Consider the following 18,193-nt stretch of genomic DNA (forward strand, 5'->3'; position numbering starts at 1 on the left):
GCGGGGGTGCCTCCCCCCACTGCGATGGGGGTCCTAAGAGCCAGCGGGGGAAGAGGGGCTGGCTCTGAGACCCCGCCTCGCGGGGGGTGCCTCCCCCCCCTGCGATGGGGGTCCTAAGGGCCAGTGGGGGAAGAGGGGCTGGCTCTGAGACCCCGCCTCGCGGGGGGTGCCTCCCCCCCCTGCGACGGAGGTCCTAAGGGCCAGCGGGGGAAGAGGGGCTGGCTCTGAGACCCCGCCTCACGGGGGGTGCCTCCCCCCCCTGCGACGGGGGTCCTAAGGGCCAGCGGGGGAAGAGGGGCTGGCTCTGAGACCCCGCCTCACGGGGGGTGCCTCCCCCCCCCGCGACGGGGGTCCTAAGGGCCAGTGGGGGAAGAGGGGCTGGCTCTGAGACCCCGCCTCACGGGGGGTGCCTCCCCCCCTGCGATGGGGGTCCTAAGGGCCAGTGGGGGAAGAGGGGCTGGCTCTGAGACCCCGCCTCGTGGGGGTTGCCTCCCCCCCCTGCGATGGGGGTCCTAAGGGCCAGTGGGGAAGAGGGGCTGGCTCTCTGTACCCGCCTCGCGGGGGGTGCCTCCCCCCCCCGTGATGGGGGTCCTTAGAGCCAGGAGCAGAAGAGGGCCTGGCTCTCTGTACCCGCCTCGCGGGGGGTGCCTCCCCCCCCGCGATGGGGGTCCAAAGAGCCAGAAGGCTTAGAGGGGCTGGCTCTGAGTCCCCGCCTCGTGGGGGGTGCCTCCTCTCCCTGCGACGGGGTTCCTAAAGGCCAGTGGGGGAAGAGGGTCTGGCTCTGAGACCACGCCTCGCTGGGGTGCCTCCCCCCACTGCGATGGGGGTCCTAAGGGCCAGTGTTTGAAGAGGGGCTGGCTCTGAGACCCCGCCTCGCTGGGGGTGCCTCCTCCCCCTGCGACGGGGGTCCTAAGAGCCAGGGGGGGAAGAGGGGCTGGCTCTCAGTCCCCGCCTCGCGGGGAGTGCCTCCCCTTCCTGCGATGGGGGTCCTAAGAGCCAGGTGGGGAAGAGGGGCTGGCTTTCAGTCACCACAGCTTGGGGGGCCTTTATGTTCTGGTTTTACCCAAGAGTCAGCTGATTTGCTTCTTGTACTAGCAGGGCAGTTGCTGCCAAGGCCCTCAAACAGGGGGGCCATCCTTTAGAAACCCTGTCTAGCTGTTTAGAGAGGTAGGCCACCGGCCTCAGCCAGGGCCCCACAGTTTGGGTTTAAAGTCCAGCTGCCATCTTTTCTCTGACGCATACAGTGGAAAAGGCTTTGTGAGATCCGCTAGCCCCTGGGCTGGGGCTTTCAGAAGTTTTTCCTTTAAGTCATGAAAGACTTGCTGTTGTTGGAATCCCCATTCCAAAAGTTGCCGGTCCCCGCCCCCTTTGTGACGTCATACAAAGGCGTGGCTAAGACTGCAAAGTTGGGCTCCGCAGTCTACAAAACCCCACAGCTCCTAGGAATTCTCTCACCAGCCTTCTGCCCTTAGGCTCCGGAAGATTGCAAATGACCTGCTTTCTTTCGGATCCCGGGCTGCTTTCGGACACCTGTCGAATAGTAAATCCCAAGTAAGCTACCTGCGGTCGTCGGCAGATCTGAGTTTTCTTCTTGGACACCTAATACCCACAGCCCTCCAGGTCAGTCCTAAGGATCTTAGAATCCTCGATGGGGGTCATAAGCCGGGGGGGAAGAGGGACTGGCTCTCAGTCCCCGCCTCACGGGGTGTGCCTCCCCCGTGTGATGGGGATCCTGAGAGTTGGGCGAGGAAGAAGGGCTGGCTGTCAGTCACCGCCTCGCGGGGGGTGCCTCCCCTCCCTGCGATGGGGGTCCTAAGAGCCAGGGGGGAAAGAGCGGCTGGCTCTCAGTCCCCGCCTCGCGGGGGGTGCCTCCCCCCCTGCGATGGGGGTCCTAAGAGAAATGGAGGGAAGAGGGGCTGGCTCTCAGTCCCCGCCACGAGGGGGTGCCTCCCCCCCTGCGATGGGGGTCCCAAGAGCCAGGGGGGGGCAGAGCGGCTGGCTCTAAGTCCGCGCCTCGCCAAGGGTGCATCCCCCCACTGCGATGGGGTTCCTAAGAGCCAGGGGGGGAAGAAGGGCTGACTCTCAGTCCCCGCCTCGCGGGGCGTGCCTTGCTACCCTGCGATGGGGGTCCTAAGAGCCAGGCAGGGAAGAGGGGTTGGCTCCCAGTCCCCGCCGCGCGGGGGGTGCCTCCCCCCCACAGCGATGGGGGTCCTAAGAGCCGTGGGGGGAAGAGGGGCTGGCTCTCAGTCCCCGCCGCGCGGGGGGTGCCTCCCCCCCTCGCGATACGGATCCTAAGGGCCAGGGGGGGAACAGGGGCTGGCTCAGTCCCCGCCTCGCGGGGGGTGGCTCGCTCCGCTGAGATGGGCATCCTAAGAGCCAGGGGAGGAAGAGGGGGAGAGGATGATAATAATTTCAGCATCGCAGGCTGTGTTCACCCAGCCTGTTAAACTGTTATTAGTATCCTGAAAGGGAGAGGATGATATTACTCCCCATAACAGACAGATATGACTCCCCATCGTAGAGCACGAGGTGTACACCCGCCCTGTGATTTTCTTCCTCATATTCAGAGACCGAGAGGTTGATGTCACTCCCAATATCGGAGGAAGTATACACCCCCGTGTGAGATGTTCCTTAATGATATTCCACGGCGGAGGGGGTGATATGACTACATACATGGCAGAAAGTGGAAACCCCCCAGGGATATTATTCCCACGATCCTGGAGGGAAGAAGATGATGTTACTTTCAATATGACAGAAGGTGGATGAAGTGGTGGACTGCCCCTCCACACCTGTGAGTATTTCTAGTTGGGTGGGACGAGAGACTGAGAAAAGAAATAAGACACAGAGACAAAGTGTAAAGATACAACAGTGGGTCCAGGGGACCGGCGCTCAGCACACCAAGGACCTGCACCGGCACCAGCCTCTGAGTTCCCTCAGTTGTTATTGATTATGATTTTCATTATTTTAGCAGAAAGGAATGTAGTAGGAGAGCAGGGTGATGATAAGGAGAGAGTCAGCAGAAGACATGTGAGCAAAAGAATCGATGTCATAATTAGGTTCAAGGGAAGGTACTGTGACTGGACGTGCACGTAAGCCAGATTTGTTTCTCTGCACCCAAACATCTCAGTGGAGTAAAGAAGAACAAGGCAGTGTTACTGCAAACATGTCTCGCCTCCCGCCACAGGGCAGCTTTTCTCCTATCTCAGAGTTGAACGAATGTACAATCGGGTTTTACACCGAGACATTCAGTTCCCAGGGGCAAGCAGGAGACAGTGGCCTTCCTCCATCTCAGCTGCAAGAGGCTTTCCTCTTTTACTAATCCACCTCAGCACAGACCCATTACGGGTGTCGGGCTGGGGGACAGTCAGGTCTTTCTCATCCCATGAGGCTATATTTCAGACTATCAGATGGGGAGAGAGCTTGGACCATACCCTGCTTTCAAGGGCAGAGGTCCCTGCGGCTTTCCACAGTGCATTGTGTCCCCGGTTTATCGAGACTAGAGAATGGCGATGACTTTTACCAAGTATACTGCTGGTAAACATTTCGTTAACAAGGCACGTCCTGCACAGCCCTACATCCCTTGAACTTTGATTTTATACAACACATGTTTTTGTGAGCTCCAGGTTGGGTCAAAGTGGCTGGGGCCAAGCGGCTAGGGCAAAGCTACAAATTAACAACATCTCAGCAAAGCAATTGTTTAAAGGACAGGTCTTTTTCAAAATGGAGTCTCTTATGTCTTTCCTTTCTACATGGACACAGTGACAGTCTGATCTCTCTTTCTTTTCCCTACAGGTGGACACGCCCCCACTGATATTCCTTCTAATTGCAACGTGGGAGAGGAGGATATGACACGCGATATCGCAGGGAGTAGAAACACCCCTGTGATACTGTTCTTCATATTCAGGGAGGAAGAGGATGATATTACTCCCAATACAGACGGGTGTACACCCGTCTGTGAAAGAGTTCTTAATCTCCAGAGGGGGAGATGATATTACTCACAATATGGTAAAGAGGCTGTGAGTCCACGGAGGATCCTCAGAGCCAGCGGGGGAAGAGGGGCTGGCTCTGAGACCCCGCCTCGATGGGGGTGCCTCCCCCCACTGCGATGGGGGTCCTAAGAGCCAGTGGGGGAAGAGGGTCTGGCTCTGAGACCCCGCCTCGCTGGGGGTGCCTCCCCCCCCTGCGATGGGGGTCCTAAGGGCCAGTGGGGGAAGAGGGGCTGGCTCTGAGACCCCGCTTCGTGGGGGGTGCCTCCCCCCCCTGCGATGGGGGTCCTAAGGGCCAGTGGGGGAAGAGGGGCTGGCTCTGAGAACCCGCCTCACGGGGGGTGCCTCCCCCCCTGTGATGGGGTTCCTAAGGGCCAGTGGGGGAAGAGGGGCTGGCTCTCTGTACCCGCCTTGCGGGGGGTACCTCCCCCGCTGTGATGGGGGTCCTAAGAGCCAGAAGGCTTAGAGGGGCTGGCTCTCTATACCCGCCTCGCGGGGGGTGCCTCCCCCCCCCGTGATGGGGGTCCTAAGAGCCAGAAGGCTTAGAGGGGCTGGCTCTCTGTACCCGCCTCGCGGGGGGTGCCTCCCCCCCCCCGTGATGGGGGTCCTAAGAGCCAGAAGGCTTAGAGGGGCTGGCTCTCTGTACCCGCCTCGCGGGGGGTGCCTCCCCCCCCCGTGATGGGGGTCCTAAGAGCCAGAAGGCTTAGAGGGGCTGGCTCTCAGTCTCCGCCTCGTGGGGGGTGCCTCCCCCCCTGCGATGGGGGTCCTAAGGGCCAGTGGGGGAAGAGGGGCTGGCTCTGAGACCCCGCCTCACTGGAGGTGCCTCCTCCCCCTGCGATGTGGGTCCTAAGAGCCAGGGGGGGATGAGGGGCTGGCTCTCAGTGCCCGCCTCTCGGGGAGTGCCTCCCCTTCCTGCGATGGGGGTCCTAAGAGCCAGGAGGGGAAGAGGGGCTGGCTTTCAGTCACCACAGCTTGGGGGGCCTTTATGTTCTGGTTTTTCCCAAGAGTCAGCTGATTTGCTTCTTGTACTAGCAGGGCAGTTGCTGCCAAGGCCCTCAAACAGGGGGGCCATCCTTTAGAAACCCTGTCTAGCTGTTTAGAGAGGTAGGCCACCGGCCTCAGCCATGGCCCCACAGTTTGGGTTTAAAGTCCAGCTGCCATCTTTTCTCTGACGCATACAGTGGAAAAGGCTTTGTGAGATCCGCTAGCCCCTGGGCTGGGGCTTTCAGAAGTTTTTCCTTTAAGTCATGAAAGACTTGCTGTTGTTGGAATCCCCATTCCAAATGTTCCCGGTCCCCGCCCCCTTTGTGACGTCATACAAAGGCGTGGCTAATACTGCAAAGTTGGGCTCCGCAGTCTACAAAACCCCACAGCTCCTAGGAATTCTCTCACCAGCCTTCTGCCCTTAGGCTCCGGAAGATTGCAAATGACCTGCTTTCTTTCGGATCCCGGGCTGCTTTCGGACACCTGTCGAATAGTAAATCCCAAGTAAGCTACCTGCGGTCGTCGGCAGATCTGAGTTTTCTTCTTGGACACCTAATACCCACAGCCCTCCAGGTCGGTCCTAAGGGTCTTAGAATCCTCGATGGGGGTCATAAGCCAGGGGGGCAAGAGGGACTGGCTCTCAGTCCCCGCCTCGCGGGGTGTGCCTCCCCCGTGTGATGGGGATCCTCAGAGTTGGGCGAGGAAGAAGGGCTGGCTGTCAGTCACCGCCTCGCGGGGGGTGCCTCCCCTCCCTGCGATGGGGGTCCTAAGAGCCAGGGGGGAAAGAGCGGCTGGCCCTCAGTCCCCGCCTCGCGAGGGGTGCCTCCCCCCCTGCGATGGGGGTCCTAAGAGAAATGGAGGGAAGAGGGGCTGGCTCTCTGTATCCGCCTCGCGGGGGGTGCCTCCCCCCCCGTGATGGGGGTCCTAAGAGCCAGAAGGCTTAGAGGGGCTGGCTCTCAGTCTCCGCCTCGTGGGGGGTGCCTCCCCCCCTGCGATGGGGTTCCTAAGGGCCAGTGGGGGAAGAGAGGCTGGCTCTGAGACCCCGCCTCACGGGGGGTGCCTCCCCCCCGCTGCGATGGGGGTCCTAAGAGCCAGTGGGACAAGAGTGGCTGTCTCTCAGTCACCGCCTCGTGGGGCGTGCCTCCTCCGCCTGCGATGCGGTTCCTAAGAGCCACGGGGGGAAGAGAGGTTGGGTCTGAGTCCCCGCCTCACCGGGGGTGCCTCTCCCCCCTGCGATGGGGTTCCTAAGAGCCAGGATCAGAAGAGGGGCTGGCTCTCTGTGCCCGCCTCGCGGGGGGTGCCTCCGCCCCCTGTGATGGGGGTCCTAAGAGCCAGAAGTCTTAGAGGGGCTGGCTCTGAGACCACGCCTCGCGAGGTGCCTCCCCACCTTGCGATCGGGGTCCCAAGAGCCAGGGGGGAAGAGGGTCTGGCTCTCTGTGTGCATGATTCTTTTCCATTCTCAGGCAGTTTTCTTTTTTCTTTCTTTTTTTTTTTTTGGGACTGAGTCTTGCTCTGTTGCCCATGCTTTCCTGGATCTCGGGTGACTGCAACCACTGCCTCCCAGGTTCAAGAGATTCTCCTGCCTCAGCCTCCTGAGTAGCTGGGACTAGAGGCGTGTGTCACCACACCCAGCTAATTTTTGTATTTTTAGTAGAGATGGGGTTTCACCATGTTTGCCAGGATGGTCTCTATCTCCTGACCTTGTGATCCACCCACCTCAGCCTCCCAAAGTGCTGGGATTGCAGGTGCGAGCCACCGGGTCCACCCTCTCAGGCGATTTTCATACCTGCATACTCTGATCACTACTCTGTTAAACAGTCAACGAGGGTAAGTATTATCTTCAGATTTCCAGAGCTCTGTCTCTGTACAGCCCTCTCCTCCTCAATATTCTGCCCTATGAATTCTAGCCACATTGGCCTTCCCAGACTCAGAGTTCTGTCCTCTCAACTCAGGAAGATCTCTGAGCTCCATCTGCATTCTTTCTTCCTGTGCTGTGGCCTGGAAAGTTTTCTAAGGTGTTTGGGAGGTCAATTGTGGGGCTAGCCTCATTTGTTTCTCATTTCTTGAGGATCACTGCCTTTTGATGCTTGATTCCAGTGATTGATTCCCTTTGCTGCTTGAGGGCCATAGTTTCATATATTTTGTCCAGTATTTTTGTTGTTTTAGGTCAGAAAGTAATTTTGGTCTCTGTTACTCCATCTTGGCCAGAAGTGTAAGACCTAAGCATTTACACATCCACATACTGCACACATAATTTTAGTTTAAGCTACTTTAAAAAAAATCTCCTTCATTTTCCATTTAGCATTCTATTTAAGGTATTACATTGGTTTTTTTTGAAATTCTGTTATTGGCAGTTTCTATTGCCTATCAATCCCATTTAAAGATAGTGCATAGGGTATTCTAAAATAGCTGTTAAGCAGAGAGAAAATTGGGCCTGATAGGGTGAGAATCACAGCTCTAATACCTAGAGTGACCTTATAATGTATTGTCCAAAGGAGATATTTTTGACAGTGAAAGAGGGTGTTGTTAGTAATTATATCAGGACCATGGCCTAAACCAGGACTATCCCAGGCAGCCTGGGACATATTTGTACCCCATCTCTATTTAATGCCTTCATACAATTCTTTACTTAATTCTACCAGCCTTTATTGAGCCTGCTTTCTTTGTCTAGCTGAGTGCCACGTGCTGACATCACTAAGATCAATACAGCAAACTCTGAAAGATGGACAGAGAGACAGGAGATGGTCCTTTATAATGCAGTGTGATCTGTGCTGCAATAGAGGTGAGCACAAGGGCCTTACGAAGGCTCAATGAAGAGCATGCTTGACTGCAGGGGAGGGTACTTAGGTTAGAAAAGATGAGTCGAAGTATGTTCATAGGGAGCATGGGGTGAGAGGTGGTGGGAAAGGTGTTCCAGACAGTGTGTGTCAAGGCCAAGAGCCAGGGGAACACAGGTGGGGCTTCTTTTTTTTTCTTCTAAGATGGAAGAGTGTTCTGATCGGCTGGAAAACAACGCACATGGGAAGCTGTACAGAAATGAGTGGGGAAAGGTAATACTTAACAGCAACAGCAGTTAATATTTAGTGCCCACTTACGACATGCTGGACACAGTTCCGGGTACTCTGAACATATTCGCTCATTTAATCTTTACAACAACCCTATGAGGTAGGTACTATTATTATCCCCATTTTCAGGTGAGGAATCTGAGGCACAGAGAGAGTAAGTATGTTGCCCAGGGCCACGCACCAAGTATGTGGTAGGTCCTGGAGTTGAATGCAGAGCCCCTCCACTCTAAAGTCCTGAAAGCCAGATGCTACAAGGCATTGTTATTCCAAGTGGAGGAATGCTAAGGACAGCATCCTGCAGGTGACCAGGAAACCCTGAAGCATTCAAAGCAGGGGAATGGCTTAAAACAAGGTGGTATAAGAAAGTGCTCCCAGAGCAGCATGAAAGTCTGGTGTAGTGGAGGTCTCCGCTAGCCACAAGAGGTGGTAAGAGGCTGAGCTGAAGCAGCTGCAGCAGGGATGCAGAGGATACATTCCCCAAACCCTTATGGGCAGAGTCCTTTGGCTTCAGTGACCACGGCCAAGGGTGCAGAGGAGAAGCCCAAGAAGATGCCAGGTGTCTGGCTTATGCCCCTGTGTGAACGTGAAGCCTCTCATTGACATGCAGGTTACAGGAGGAAAAGCAGGTTTATTTGGGAAGGAGGCTTCTAGACCATGACTTCCATTTTAGCCATGTAGTTTTTGAAGTGCTTGTACAAGTTCTAGGTGGAAATGTCCAGGAGGCAGTAGGGAACTCAAAGTAGATCTCAGGAGAGAGGCTTAGGCCAGAGGGCTTGGGGAATCATCAGCATGGGGGTGGGAGGAGAGCTGGTATTTGGATGAGATTGCAGTGGAGCATGAACAGAGTGGGAAAAGGTGGTGATGAACCCAGGGACTCCAGTATGCGGTAGCTGGCTGTGAGATTAGGAAGCAATGAAGGAGGCCGAGAAGGATGTGGGGGAGAAGCATCAATAAGGAATAAATGAGTTGCACGTGCTCCAGAGAGGCCAAATAAAGACTGGATTTGGCTCTCGCAGGTCATACACGAAAGAATCTTGGAACCAAAAGGAAAACGGTGGTGGTTTAAAGGGTATATTCAGTTTCTAGGTCTGCTGTCACAAAATACCAGAAACTGGGTGTCTTGTTAAAACAACAGAAATTTTTTCTCTCACAGTTTTGGAAGCTAGAAGTTCAAAATGAGGTGTTGGCAGCACCATGCTCTCTCTGAAGATGCTAGGAAGAATCTGCTCCATGCCTTTCCATTCGCTTCTGGGGTTTCCTGCAAGCCCTGACATTCCTTGGCTTGTAGATGCATCACCCCAGTTTCCGCCCCCATCATCACATGGCCTCCTCTCTGTGTGTGCCTCTGCGTTCCCTCTATTCTTCTTCTAAGGACACCGACACCAGTCATAGTGGATTAAGGGTCCACTCCTAACTAATTACATCTGCAACAACCCTATTTCCAAATAAAGTCACATTCTAAGATTCCTAGGGAGAACATGAATTTTTGGGGGTGTGTGGATACTGTTCAACCTGGGACATGGAGTAAATAAATGGCAAGGAAGATTACAGATGACTTTAAGCTAAAGAGGGAGATAGGGTTAAATGTAGGACTTTTTTTTTTTTTTTCCAGGATGGGAGAGGTTTAAACATGTTACTACATTGAACAAATGAAATAACCATGAACATGGAGTGGCTAAAGATTCTGAACTAAGTGCAAGTAATTGATAGCGCAAGCTCCCAAGGGGCTGGGGCCTGGAGCGCAGATGGATGGATCCACTGTGGGCAGAACTGGGGCGTGGGAGGGGTGTGCCGATGCAGATGTGTTTGAGTGTGGGAGGCCAGAAGCTGATTGGGGTGAAGCGTGACAGTGCAGCTCCAAGCCCGCTGGAAGTGTTCACCAAGCAACTCAAGAGCAGATGGCAGAACGAGCAGCTGAAATAACACCTTGTGAAATCAACCCTACTTTGTGGGGAGAGGATTGGTTAAGGATTCTAGCCATGAGAACCAAGAAGAGGAGGACAATCTGTTCATGCCTATTATGGGGCTTTGGGGGAGCAGTTTCAGCCTCAACCTGGAGAATGTTTTAGAAGGCCAGAGAAAGGAACCCTGCAAATCACGTGAGCTGGCCCCTCACTTTGAGATGAAGTGTCCATACAGCAGTAACGCCACCCTCTGTAGTGGTTCTAGAGTGTGGCAATCTGGAGGGGTCATTATGGAAAAGGGCTGAAGCATAAGAATGTAGGCCCAATACTGAGATAGAGGATTCTCTGAGATGACTTAGGCAGGGTGATGGTGGTGGAGGTGGGTGTAAGAAGCCCTCTGCTGCCTCAGTCTGAGCATGGAATTCAATTGGTCAAGAGCAGAGCCAATCACCATTTAGGCCCCCTTGTTAGCCTTAATTTATTCCTCAGGTATGGAGAATACTCCTCAAGATGCATTCAGAGTGTAAGCTACCTCTTCCTCAGCAGAGGACTGCCCTGCAGGTTTGCAGTTCTGTCATTTGGAAACTCCCTGATGTGTCCCTTGGCTCTTCCCATTCTTTTGCTTCAACACGTTTCAAGACCAGGCACCTTAACTGCAGAAACAGCATGAAAAACAAGTAGGTTTCAGGAAAAATTATCCCAAGTGGAGTCTCTACTGTGCTCTGTTTATCAGATGTAAAGCTTAAAACAGTGTAAGAGTTTTTACAGAGTGTATTCATATCACACCAGTTTTGGGTCCATAGACAGGGGCTTTTTCTAGATCAAACCGTTCAATTGTCCTGTTGATCCTGGCCTAAAATCTGAGTGGATAAAAAATATTTTAGGAGAGATGAGATTCTAACCCTCAATGGCAAAAAGCAGGGCTGAGCCCTAAGCCCACGTTTTTACACATATTTTACAATTGAATGTGTTGCACTACCGCTAGAACACTAGTTCTCAACCAGGGGCGATTTTGCTTTCCAGGGGACATTGGCAATGTCTGGAGACATTTTTTTTTCCATTTTCAAAAATTGTGGCAAAGCACAAACATAAAATTAGCCATTTGAACCATTTTCATGTGTATAGTTCAGTGGCACTAAGCACCTTCACACTGATGTGCAACCATCACCACCATCCATCCATAGAACTCTTTTCATTTTGCAAAACTGCAACTCTGTACCCATTAAACACTAACTCGCCATTTCCCTCTTCTCCCAGCCCCTGACAACCATCATTTGACTTTCTGTCTCCATGATTTTGACTACTCTAGGTACCTCAAATAAGTAGAATCATACTGTTGAGGGATTTTTGATGGTCACAACTTGGGATGGGGTGCTGCTGGTGTCTAGTGGGTAAAGGCTAGGGAGGCCACTTAACATCCTGCAATGCACAGGATGGTCCCCACAAGAAAGCAATAACTAACCCCAAACGTCAATCCTACCAAAATTGAGAAACTCTGAGCTAGAAAAATCCCATGAGTAATCTTACACCATGGAGTATCAGTCAATAGAGACTAGTTATGTTGCAATAAGAAACCACCTCCAAATTTCTGTGGTTTAAAACAACTTATATTTTTGCTCTAACATGGAGCATCCTTAATCAGCAATCCAGGCTGGTGGGAGTTCCATCCTGACCTGGGCTTCTACGATGACTGAAGCAGAACAAGGATCAGTGATAAATTGTGCACTGGCTTTTAAAGCTCCCATTGGAAGTGTCCAGGTCATTTTCGGTCACACTTTCTTGGCCAGATCAAATCACAGGTCCACATCTCACTTCAAAGGGAGGAAGGAAGTGCATTTTTACTCTGAGGAAATACAACCACCACACCTAGCAATTAAAAATAAACCTCATAGTGTTAACACCTGCTTGAAGTGCTGATATCAGAGCAAGCCTACCAGTAGGAGTGGGGCAGGCTGCAGGTTTTTGGTTTTGTCTTGTTTTGTTTTGTTTTGTTTTTGGAGACTGCACTCCAGCCTTAGTCTGTCATGCAGGCTGGAGTACAGTGGTGTCATCACAGCTTATTGCAGCCTTGACCTCCCCACACAAACGATCCTCCCACTTCAGCCTCCTGAATAGTTGAGACTACAGGCCCGTGCCACCACGCCCGGTTAATTTTTTGTATTTTTTTGTAGAGATGGGGTTTCACTATGTTGCCTAGACTGGTCTTGAACTCCTGAATGCAAGTGATCCACTTGCCTCGGCCTCCCAAAGTGCTGGGATTACAGGCGTGAGCCGCCATGCCTGGCCTAGAAGCTCATTCTTATTGGCCAGAAGCTAGAGAGTGATCTAAAGGCTCCAAGCCAGGCCAGACTGGTTTCAAGCCTTAGGGCTAGTGTATTAATGAATGAGGTTCGAGCTTCTATGGCATGGGAACTGAGGGGCACCACAACACTCAGCTTACTCAAGCGACCAATTCTAGCAGCCTTCGAAGGAGTCTGAAAAAGGTAGACTTGAATTAGTTTCCGGGTGAAAAATATTTGTCCCAATTGAAGCAAGTACTACTAGTGACTGCCTCTGCTATGGAAGCAGGGGTTACCTGCTTACCTGTGAGCAATAGGATTTCTTGGGGTTGATTTTGCAGGAACATGTACCTCCATGTGGCCAAACAAGCAGGCTTGCTTAGATTTGCACCACAGGATATTAAAGTGGAAAGGAATCTTAAACATCTAATTGAGGGATGGCAAATTGGGTTCATTGTAAGGGTCACCTCTGACCCTTTGGTTGTGGCTGCTAGGAGCACTGGGTGGGAAGAATTCTGTAGTTTTTTCCAGAGAGAGACAGCCACGCTTCATTAGAGAGTCTAGTGGGCATGGAAGGGAGGGGGTGAGTTGTTGTGCCTGTAACAGGATTTTGCCATCCCTAGTTCTAATCTAACACTTTGAGAGCTGAGGCTCAGCTCCACGAGTGATTTATAGAGGTCCTTCCTTTATTGCTTTTATGTCACCACATCTAGAATTAGGTCTTCTGCTTCCAAGAAAGTCAGCTGCCTCATTACCATGTAGCATAGTTAGATTCCCCATTTCACCTAGAAAATAAATATTTATTGAGGGCTGGCCAAGTGCGGTGGCTCACGCCTGTAATCCCCGCATTTTGGGAGGCCAAGGTGGATGGATCATTTGAGGTCAGGAGTTCGAGACCAGCCTGGCCAACATGGTGAAACCCTGTTTCTACTAAAAATACAAAAATTAGCCAGAAATCCCTTGAACCCAGGAGACGGAGGTTGCAGCGAGCCAAGATCGCACCACTGCACTCCAGCCTGGGTGGAAGAAAGAGATTCCGTCTCAAAAAATAAAATAAATAAATAAATAAATTCACAAAAATATTTATTGAGGGCCCACTTGGTTTTTAGCACTGAAATACGAGCCGAACATAGAGCAGTGAATGAATAGGCCAAGTCCCTGCTCTTCTTGGCCTTACATTTTGGGGGAGGAGACAGATTAGTAATTATTAGGAGAATTATTAGTAATTATTAGGAGAAAGCAGGAAATTTCTGCTTTCATGGGTGGGATACCAGAAGGTAAATCATTATGCAAGGATATTTTGGGACAAGTTTCTATAGCATAGATGTATTTTAGGATGATTGGGGCTGTGTGTTGTGAGCACGGGATCTCTGAGGCAGTCAAAGGGCACCAGGAACCTCATCTCTTAAGACATGCATGCACCGTAGGCTGCCGTTTGTGTCCCTCACTCTGGCCAAGCTCCCTTCTTCATCATGGCCTTTGCACTTGCTGTTCTCTGTCTGGGGAAGAATGCTCTTTCCCTAGAGATCCAAATGGCTCACTCCTTCAGTGTCTTCAAATCTCTGTCAAATATCACCTAAACAGAGAGGCTTTCCCTGGCCTCTAGAGGACAAAGTAGCACATTTTCTCACCCACGTACCCTGCTTATCCTTCTTTATAGCACCTCTCACCACCTGCTGTATTATTTGTTTATCGTTCAGCTTTCTCTCTAAAATGGAAGATCTATGAGAACAAGAACCTGTCTGCTCATTGAGGTGTTACTCTAGAAAAATGTCTGGCCCATAGCAGGTGCTTAATCAACAATTTTTGAAGGAAAAGTGGAGGAAAAAAGATAGGAGAAAGCAAACTCATGAAGAAGAGTGCTTGGGTGGGGTGGGAGGAGAAGAGGGCAATGGATCCAGGCCCTACAGGGATTCACTGTTCAAGCAGAAAGTCCAGGGAAAGCCACATGGCCTCCTTCAATTGGATGAGCTGGAGCTGCTGACATCCCCTGCAACCTGGGAGCCAGTGCATGCAATGCTCCAGCTGGGTCTAAGGACAGAAGGAGGCTAATGAACAGCCACCTTCGGAGCAACAGGGTCACTTCAGTCCTCCCTGTTTACTTCCAAGCTGCTGGGAGTCTTATGCACATTTCCTCTTCTCACTTGCCTCTTCACATCCCTAGCTGCCGCAGGAATTTATGGCTTAATTAAAGTGGGAAGCAGGGTTTATACATGTTTATATAAAGTTATATTTTCCTCCACCTCTTTGTTGGAAGAAAACTCAAATGTTAAAATTCTTAGGAGCCCAGGAGTTCGAGACTAGCCTGGGAAACATTGCAACCCCATGTCTACAAAGAATAAAAAAATTAGCTGGGAGTGGTGGTCCCAGCTACTTGGGAGGCTGAGGCAGGAGAATCATTTGAGCCCAGGAGGTTGAGGCTGCAGTGAGCCATGTTAGTGCCATTGCACTCCAGCCTGGGTGAGAGAGTGAGATCTTGTTTAAAAATAAATAAAGAAAGAAACACCTAGAAAGGACACTAGAGATAAATCTAGTTCATGCTCCTTGTTTTCTATGGGAGGACACTGAGGTCCAGGGTCACACAACTCACAAATGGCCAGCCTACGGAAACCCTGTAAGAGGCAGAGTGTGAGGAAAAGGCAGGCACTTGTGATAACCCCACTGGTGGGCAGGAGCTAAGCCTCCATAGGTGGGGAAGGGAATTAACCCCAGGACACAGGCTGCAGTCTGGGGGCTTGAGATGCTCAGGGGACACCAGTTAGAACTAAGGCAGGAGGCCAAGGCAGAAGCTGTGCTCCTCTGCCTGGATGTATGAGGGCAGCAGAGGAAGAAGAGTTGGCAAAGCAGCCCAGAGACACATGAAGAGGAGGAGTGAATGTAAGTAGAGCATGCCAGAGATGGCAGATCAAGGCAGGGAGTTAAATTGAAGGAGGAGGCGGCCGCGGCCAAGGGTGCACAGTGATTCAAAGTTACAGTTGGTTATGGGCTGAGGAAACAGCTTTCTGTTTCACTGCTGTGAGAGGCAACCAGGTTGCAAGGAAAGGAGGGGAAGAGGGAGGCGTTAACATGGAGGAGTGAATGTAGACAGAACCTTCCAGATGTTGGCTGAAGATAGAAAGGAGAGGGAGGAGGGGTTCTGGAGGGAGAAAGAAGTTAAAGAGTATTTTTTTATATGGGGAGATATGGGAGTTTTGGGTTTTATTTTTGGCTTGTGAGAATGAGCTAATCTTGTATAAAGGGATTAAAGATTTTTAAAAAAATTTATCTCTGAGCCTTAGGTCTTTCAACTTTAAAACGAAGATAAAAAATCTATGTCTTTAGCTTATGAGGATTAAAATGTGAAAACACATTACTCCAGTGCCTGGCACATTATAAACACATAATACATGGTAGCTATTTTAAACATTTGATTATAAACTTATGTAGTGCTCATCTGGAGGCCTAGGAAAGTGTTATTGAAAGTATTTTAAATCTTAGTATCTTATATTTATCATTTATAGGGTATAGCAGATTAAGAAATACTTCACGTATTTTGAAAGATTGGGCTGGAAACATACCCGAAGAAGCATTCTTTTTATCTCTCATGTACATGTGGACATTATACATTTTAATTAAGTGTTATTATATGAGCCAAATTCCCTCCTCATGGGTGTTAGTAGGAGTTGACCTCGAAGGAGGGAGGATTTGGTTGTGGATTTATGACTCACATCTGCGAAAGGAGTAAGGGCGAATAAGAACAGGAAACTCTCTGATAAGCAATTTTACTATGTTTTCATTTTTATCTGAAACTCTGTAATCCAAGACTGGGGTAACTTTTCATATTTTTTAAAAATACTTTTTCATAGGCTGGAGTGATCTTGTGTAAGCAAGGATAAATCATAGACGTTAGAGAGACGTTTTTCTCTGTGCTGTTTGGTGCAAATTCCATGAAAAAGAGCCAAGGCAGGGGGTGGGGGTGGTTGTCAGGAAACCAAGGGATGAGATGTTTTTCTTTTTCAAAGATGACACCTGTGATGCCAACTAGTGAGTATGGGCGAACAGAGCGGAAAGGAATTCGTTACAGTCCTAAAGAGGGATAAATGCATCTGGTGTCAGATTAACTCCAGCCAACAGCCTCACTCAGTCCTAAATACTGACTCAAAAGCATGTTGATTTCAGTGTGAGAAACAGATGTGTAAAGGTGACTTCTCCGAGACCCCGCCCCCCGCCTCCGAGACCCCGCCTCACGCCTCCGAGACCCCGCCTCACGCCTCCGAGACCCCGCCTCACCTCTGAGACCCCGCCCTGCCTCTGAGACCCCGCCCCCGCCAGCAGCTCAGCCCCTCCTGTCTCTTGCCCCTGGTTTTGTGGGTCTGCCCTGAGCTGTGCCTGTGTGCTCCAGCCTCTTCCTATGTGTGTAACTCCAATAAAACCAAGCAAAGCCAGCCACGCAGCCCTCCACCCAGGGGAGGTTTCCAGGTGAGAGAAACCTGGGCTGGTCCTTCTGTCCCTCCACCCTGCAGGAGCCCCTCACGCCCACCACTTCTTCCCCTGGGGAGAGCTCCCTCTTGGGGATTCCGAATTCCTGGCCATGTGTGGCTCCTGGGATAGGAGAGGAAGCTTTGGCTCCGGCTCCGTGTCAGGTGCAAATTAACCTCCCTCCTGTGTGGACCCAGGGGTCTTGTGGAAGAGGCCACTTACCTCTCTCCAGGAAAGACTCAAGCCCCCACTGAGACTGGCTTGTCACGCCCTCCCTCTTCCCTCCAGCCTCAGTGTAGCCTCTGGAGGGATCTTGGCACCTCTCATCCAGAGGGTGGGAGGCCACGGTGGGGCTCTGAGCCTGTCTGGGTTTGAGAAATTCTATCCATTGCAGATGACAGAAAACTCTCCTGTTACTCAAAGCCACACACTGGATTTTCATTTTAAAAGAGTCCAGTTTCCATTTCCTAGGGGCGGGGGTGTTGGGATTTCCAGCTGTCCCAGCCAGGTGGGGGCCTGACAGTGGCAGTGTCTGGGTCCGACTGTCCGGCCTCTCAGGCAGGGTCAGCCCTGAGGGTCCTGGAAGGTTGGGAACTGCCTGGGGAGACCCTGGGGTCTGTGACTGGGGAAGCCCTGCCCTGTAGAAAGGGGAAACTGTGTCCAGGGCCCCTGGTGGGGAGGGGGGCCAGCCCAGAGATTCTGCCTGCCAGGCTGGCCTGGACCCCTGGGGTGTGCGGGGGAGGAATGGCAGGGGGGGCGTTCTCCCACACAGCTGTGGTGGGCTCGGATGCAGGTGGTGCGGGGGCTTCAAGGGGAAGCAGCAGAACCTCTTGTCCCAACCTGGCACCCTCTGCTTACCGGGCACCGATGGAGACCCCAGCGGCCCTAGGAGGCTCCACCCTGCACAGAGGCTGGAGACAGCAGCCAGCCTGCAGGTGACACGGATGAGGGTCCAGGAGAAACCCCAATCCAGGTCTCAGGGCCCAACTGCAGGGACAGGGGTCCCAGGAGAAACCCCAATCCAGGGCCTCGGGGGCCAACTGCAGGGACAGGGGTCCCAGGAGAAACCCCAATCCAGGTCTCAGGGGCCGAAATGCAGGGACGGGGGTCCCAGGAGAAACCCCAATCCAGGTCTCAGGGGCCAAAATGCAGGGACGGGGGTCCCAGGAGAAACCCCAATCCAGGTCTCAGGGCCCAACTGCAGGGACGAGGGTCCCAGGGGAAACCCCAATCCAGGACCTCGGGGGCCAACTGCAGGGACAAGGGTCCAGGAGAAACCAGAATCCAGGCCTCGGGGGCCCAACTGCAGGGATGAGGGTCCAGGAGAAACCAGAATCCAGGCCTCGGGGGCCCAACTGCAGGGACGAGGGTCCCAGGGGTGCAGGTACCAGCCCCACAGGGTCGGTGGGCTTCTCCCTGTGTGTGGCGACGAGAAAGTGTAGAAATAAAGACACAAGACAAAGAGATAAAAGAAAAGAGAGCTGGGCCCTGCGGACCACTACCACCAATGTGCGGAG

At 52.3% G+C, this 18,193-nt stretch overlaps 1 long non-coding RNA gene across 3 annotated transcripts; it reads left to right on the top strand.

Annotated features, from left to right (window-relative positions):
- The first annotated feature begins 474 nt into the window (after nt 1–474).
- Nucleotides 475–9,499, top strand: LOC129393114 (uncharacterized). Of its 3 annotated transcripts, XR_010109073.1 has the most exons (7): nt 475–1,620; nt 2,568–2,791; nt 3,793–5,543; nt 6,692–6,797; nt 7,642–7,752; nt 7,952–8,020; nt 9,189–9,499. It is a non-coding gene; the product is annotated as an uncharacterized LOC129393114 (long non-coding RNA). The 3 variants fall into 3 exon arrangements; XR_010109072.1 differs by lacking the exon at nt 475–1,620 and having other exon boundaries at nt 2,556–2,791; nt 3,793–6,797; XR_010109071.1 differs by lacking the exon at nt 475–1,620 and having other exon boundaries at nt 2,557–2,791; nt 3,793–7,752.
- The last annotated feature ends 8,694 nt before the right edge of the window (nt 9,500–18,193 follow it).

This window comes from Pan paniscus, chromosome 11 (assembly GCF_029289425.2).
Source record: "Pan paniscus chromosome 11, NHGRI_mPanPan1-v2.0_pri, whole genome shotgun sequence".
Taxonomy (NCBI): Eukaryota; Metazoa; Chordata; class Mammalia; order Primates; family Hominidae; genus Pan; species Pan paniscus.